Source organism: Rhinopithecus roxellana, chromosome 15, assembly GCF_007565055.1.
Source record: "Rhinopithecus roxellana isolate Shanxi Qingling chromosome 15, ASM756505v1, whole genome shotgun sequence".
Lineage (NCBI taxonomy): Eukaryota > Metazoa > Chordata > Mammalia > Primates > Cercopithecidae > Rhinopithecus > Rhinopithecus roxellana.
Window position 1 is genome coordinate 100047266 of NC_044563.1, and position 5541 is coordinate 100052806.

Consider the following 5541-nt stretch of genomic DNA (forward strand, 5'->3'; position numbering starts at 1 on the left):
TGGAGGCAGAGGTTGCAGTGAGCCGAGATTGCGCCATTGCCCTCCAGCCTGGGCAAAAAGAGTGAAATTCCATCTTTAATAATAATAATAATAATAATAATAGATAAGCTGGTGATGTCCAAATAAGGTCTAAACTTTAGTTAATAGTTTAAAAAACAAGGTAACAAAACTACTCAAAAAATAGTACTTGAGCTGGGGATACTTATATCATTTTGGGTATTTAAGTGACTTATTAAAGAATTAAACATTTTCACTTGTTCCCCATTAAATTTTGATCTGTGTGTGCAAGATATATCTCCTATTCATCACTCAATCTCAGACTAGGACAGAGTTGGGCATACAGAAATACAGTAAAGTAAGCCCCTTTCATTAAATGAACAAATTCATTAGCAAAAGAGCATTCATTGTAAACCCTTTAATAATTGAAAGAATAGAGTTGTGGGCGTGTGTTTTTGTGTCTGTGTCAATTCTCCCAGGATCATTCTTCAACATCCACGAATATATGGATCTACTCTGGAGTTATTTATATGTTAATGGGGTAAACAACCCTCTACACACATGAACATGTCTTAAGGGCAGAGGTTAAACAGATTTTCTTCTGTCATTACCAGACCTAGCAACACTTGATTGAGCTGGATAATATGGGGGTGATGTTGAAGAACTCAGTTTTCTAAACCATTAAAAAATATTCCAAATTTGGAAAATTAAGCTATATTAAACTTACAGTTGAAGTTTTTGAACCAAATAAGTTGTGTTGTTAACTTTGAAATTGTGTATAGTCCAAAACTGAAGACAAAATTCTTTTCAAGTTTCTAACATGACAGTTCTTGCTATTAGGGGTAAAAGGAGGGGGCTATAGATAAGAACATGGGTGATAGATAAGAACATTTGAATCTTTTTCGAATAAGATACCCTGGGGAATGCAAATCCCCAAAATACTGGTTGACATGCTTGTAAATGCTGTTTCTGGGTATTTGGGGTAAATGAGCCAAGCATAGCATTCAGCTAGACTCTATTTGTTGACAGAAATAAGTTATCTGGAATATTCTACCTTTCCAAATGCCAGGAGCCAGTCTGCTGAAAAGGATTCTCTGGATCAGCCTGTGCTAGAGGGAGGAAAACAAAAATATGTATTTCTAATCCTCATAGATGTTTATTTTCATCATATCACAGATTTACAGACTCTTTTTTTTTTTTTTTTTTTCAAAGAATGGGTCATAAGTTGCCTTTGCAATTACCCAATTCAAATGGCTTTCAAACGTATTTTTGGAGCAATTGGAGCAGAATCATTTTCTTTAAATAAATCTTGCTTGGAACCCAATACGTTAAAAATATGAGTCAAGCTGCTAGCCTCAGTGCCTTCACGTGTGCTGAAAAATGTCTGCCCTTCACCCACGCAGGTCCACAGATGCTTTTTTTTTTTTTTTTTTTGAGCCAGTCTCGCTCTGTCACCCAGGCTGGAGTGCGGTGGCGCCATCTTGGCTCACTGCAACCTCCCTCTCCTGGCTTCAAGCAATTCTTCTGCCTCAGCACCCCCTTACAGATGTGCACCACCACACCCAGCTAATTTTTGTATTTTTAGTAGACACGGGGTTTCCTCATGTTGGCCAGACTGATCTTGAACTCCTGACCTCAAGTGATCTGCCCACCTCAGCCTCCCAAAGTGCTGGGATTACAGGCGTGAGCCACCGCACCCGGCCAGGTCCACAGCTCTCGCCTCTCCATGGAATGCTTAGAGCTTTTCAGAGCGAGGTTACCAAATAATTTAGTCCAAGCCTCTCATTGTACTAATTAGGAAGTTGAAGACCATATTAACACGGTTTCAGCAGAATGGTGAGCTCTTATCTCCTCTGTAATCTGCTACCAGTTTGTGGATCTGTGGGGAGGGCAGCTTCTCAGAGGGTTTGATCTTTGAAAAGTTTATTTGGAAAGGATATCCTTTGATAAAGGATAACTTTCCTGGTGGGTACACATGGAACAGGAAGGCAAAAGATAAGTAAGACCCAGCTCACCTTGGCTGTTATAACGAAGAACTTTTTTTGGGGGAGGGGATATACAAAAATTTCAGAAAACAGGCATGAAAGGTCTAGTCCAGTGCCTTGCAACTAGTAGGCGTTACTCAATTGTTAAAGACTTAGGGGTTTGAGTGTGCAGCTTTCTAATGCAAATGTTAACAGAAGAAGTGAAATTTTAAGCTTCATTGAAAGAAATCAATGCCTCCAGTGTATATGATACATAGCCATTAATCAACTGTTTCCCACGCACTGTGTCACAGCAAACTCATCCTTCCAACTACCAGACACTGTCACTGGATGTCTCCTCTGCTCTTTTTATTTTTCCAGGAAAGAAAACTAAGGCTCTGGCAGGTGAATTTATCTGACTTATTCATTGTCACATCATTGGTATATGGTAGAGGTTAGACTCAAACCCAGGTATTCTGGCTTGAAACCCAGTAAGTACTCTTTTCATTGAACCACCTCTTTACTACACCGAGTGGAGTATGGTAAGCTTTGGCTACCACACTTGAAAGAGGTATTTGGCAAACTCAACCTTCTCCAGAAGAAAGATGAAGATGGTGAGAACCTTATCATATGAAAATGTGTTAGACCTGAGCGTCATTACTGACTGACCTTTCGACCTCTTAAAAGCTATTTAGTTGCAGAATTTCAGACCTGAATCGGAATCAGCTCCCCAGATGATATGTATAAACAATGAGGTTTGAGAAGCACAGGTTTAGCAGAACTATGAACAAGTTCTTTGGGGCTATCTGAGGGCAATTTTTTGATGTTTGAGGGCAAGATATGTCTAGCTACACCAAAAGCCAAAGGTCACTGGGAGAAGTCACAATGATTGAGATTTAGGTTCAAAAACATAATTATATTGCCATGTCTTCCACAAACGGAACTCAGGAAACAGCTTTCAATCACAGGGAGTGTTTGAGTGGGTCTAGATGACCGCTTGTCAAAATTTCACAGAATAGAGAAATTCAGTAGGCATCTGAACACATGAAAATTATTGTGTAGGACCTATTCAAGTCATTGGAGATCCTGAGAAAGTTAGATATATTTCCTCTTTTCAAGAGATCCATGGTTTATTGTGGTAACATGTACAGATCAATAAAATATAATACTATAAAATGCTAAAAAGATTAAGCATTGGGTGCTTAGGATCCTGAGATAGTGCACTATTCTAAACCTGGGAAATAGCAGAAATGATGGAAAAGATAAGTAGGATACAGAGAAAGAAGAGTGGCATGATTTTACCTGGGTGGATGATGTTATCAGCCAACCAAATTTTGGCAGAAGTGAAAAGCCAACAGGAATAAGACCCCAAAGCCAAAAGGAGCAATCCCACCCAAGATGGGGGATTCCACATCACACAGGGGAAGAGGCTAATAGAGGGATTGGGGAGCGGGAGGGGATAGAGTGGGTGAAGGGAGTGTTGGGATGAGCTGCGTTTATTCTTTCAACCAACACAGTGCCAAACACTGTTCTGGTTGTTAATAACTTAAAAATTAGGCATGGTTTTTGTGCCTGAAAAGTTCATAGCTCAATGAGGGAGACAGATATGTAAGTTAAAGACCACAGTACATTTATTTTTGTACCTATTAACATATTTTAGGATGACTACAGTTAACAATAACCTATCGTATTTTTCAAATAGCTAGAAGAGAATCATTCCAGCTAGAAGAGAGTCTTCCCAGCATAAAAAATAATAAATGTTTCCTCTGATTGGATCATTACACATTATATGAATATGTCAAAATATCACATGTACCCTGAAAATATGTACATCTATGTATCAATTTTTTTTAAACTCACAGCACAAATGAGGTATGATAGAGGCACAAAGTGTAAAAGGGGCACACAGTAACCCAAGTTCAGAGAGGAAAGAAAGAGAGGATTAGAGAAGGTTTCACACCCAAAAGGAGCCATCCTAACTAGACCCTGAAGGACAGAACACCAATAGAAAACGAAGACAGCTAAGACCCACTGATTTCAACAGAGTTTCTGACGGATTAAATCTAATTCGGAATGACCAGGGGTTTGACTGCTTGCTGAAGCATGTTGGCCTGTGAGTGTGGCAGGATGGGATGAGGTAAAAACGTGCACATTGGCAGCGCGAGGGCCAAGCTGAGAAGGCAGGGAGAGTTTAGGGAGGATAATGATGCCATCAGATTTACCTTTAAGAACACTGGATGGGGGACGGGTGTGAGGGTGAGTGTGTTTTGGGCACTGTAGGAGGGCTGAGGAGGCAGTGTTGCATTGACCCAAGAAATGAACAAAGCCAGTTCAAGAAAATGACTCATTTCAAAGGTCAAGGTGACATGACATGGCCACTGTTCTGAACGGATAATTTAGGGGATTCAAATGTGGCTCAGGTGTCTATAAGGGTGCTAAGGAAGGATTAGCAATACAGGCAGTGAAGAAGTTACCAGAGCTGAGAAAGGCAGCTGAAGAAAAGGAAGGGGGCATAGTGAATGGTTAGAATTAGTAAGTTTGGTGATGTGGGCTGAACTGGCCAGAGCTATTCCTCTTTTTAGTAGCTCTGGAGAGCACAAGCAGCAATGCTTAGAGATTAATTGCTTAATTCCTTTCATAAAATCAGGGGCTTTAACTTGGGTTCCAAAGATGGACCTTAGGGAGGTCTGTGAATTCCCTCCATTAAATACTAGGTGCTTTGAGTCTCTATATGCATATTCCTTTCCAGAGAAGCCTCCATAGTTTTCATCAATTCTCAAAAAACATCCCACATTTGACCCACCTGCTTGCCACACTAAAAAGCACCAAGTGACTGCTGCATACAGAGTGGCTAAAGGCTGTGGCTGGAACGTCTGTCAGAAGCAAGTATCCACTCTGTGGAAAGTGGGAGTGGAGTTTAACTTGGAGACAACTTAATCCTTCCAATATCTGGCTGAGAAAGCAATGAGGCTCAGCAGACTCAGCTTAAAAGTTCAGGCGAGCCTACAGATGGTGCCTATTCTTGTGATGAGGGAATACGCAATGAGACCACAATACTTACCACAGGGAAATTTGGGCTAGGAGAGCCCGTGGGATTGCAGAGCATTTACACGCTACTTAGACTGCTCTCCGGGCCGGGGTTGTGGCCTTGAGGCCGAGCAGATTGATTTTCTTCTGGTTTGTGAACCGAAGAACTCCATCTGCCAGAAAGGATTTTTTCTGGCTATTGCATCTCAAGAGGGCTTCATCATCGTCTCTCCCATCCTGGGCCTTTCTGGGAGTTCAGGGGCAGGCCTGCCTTCACTCTAGCCAAGGAATATTGGGTAATGCACGACACAAAGCTGTGGGATTGTAGAGTAAGTTAAGCTGTCAAGCTTTGCCCGGCCTTTCCTGCTACTCGAGGTAAGTCTTACCTGCTGCAGACCCCATCCTGGGTAGGTTTCTAAAGTACCTCGTTTAATTAAGGATGCAAGCTCTAGAATTAGAGGCTCTGGGTTCATATCCCAGCTCTGCTACTTGCCATGTGACCTTGGGCAAGTTACTTAACCTCTGTGCCTAAATTCCCCTTGTGTAAATTGAG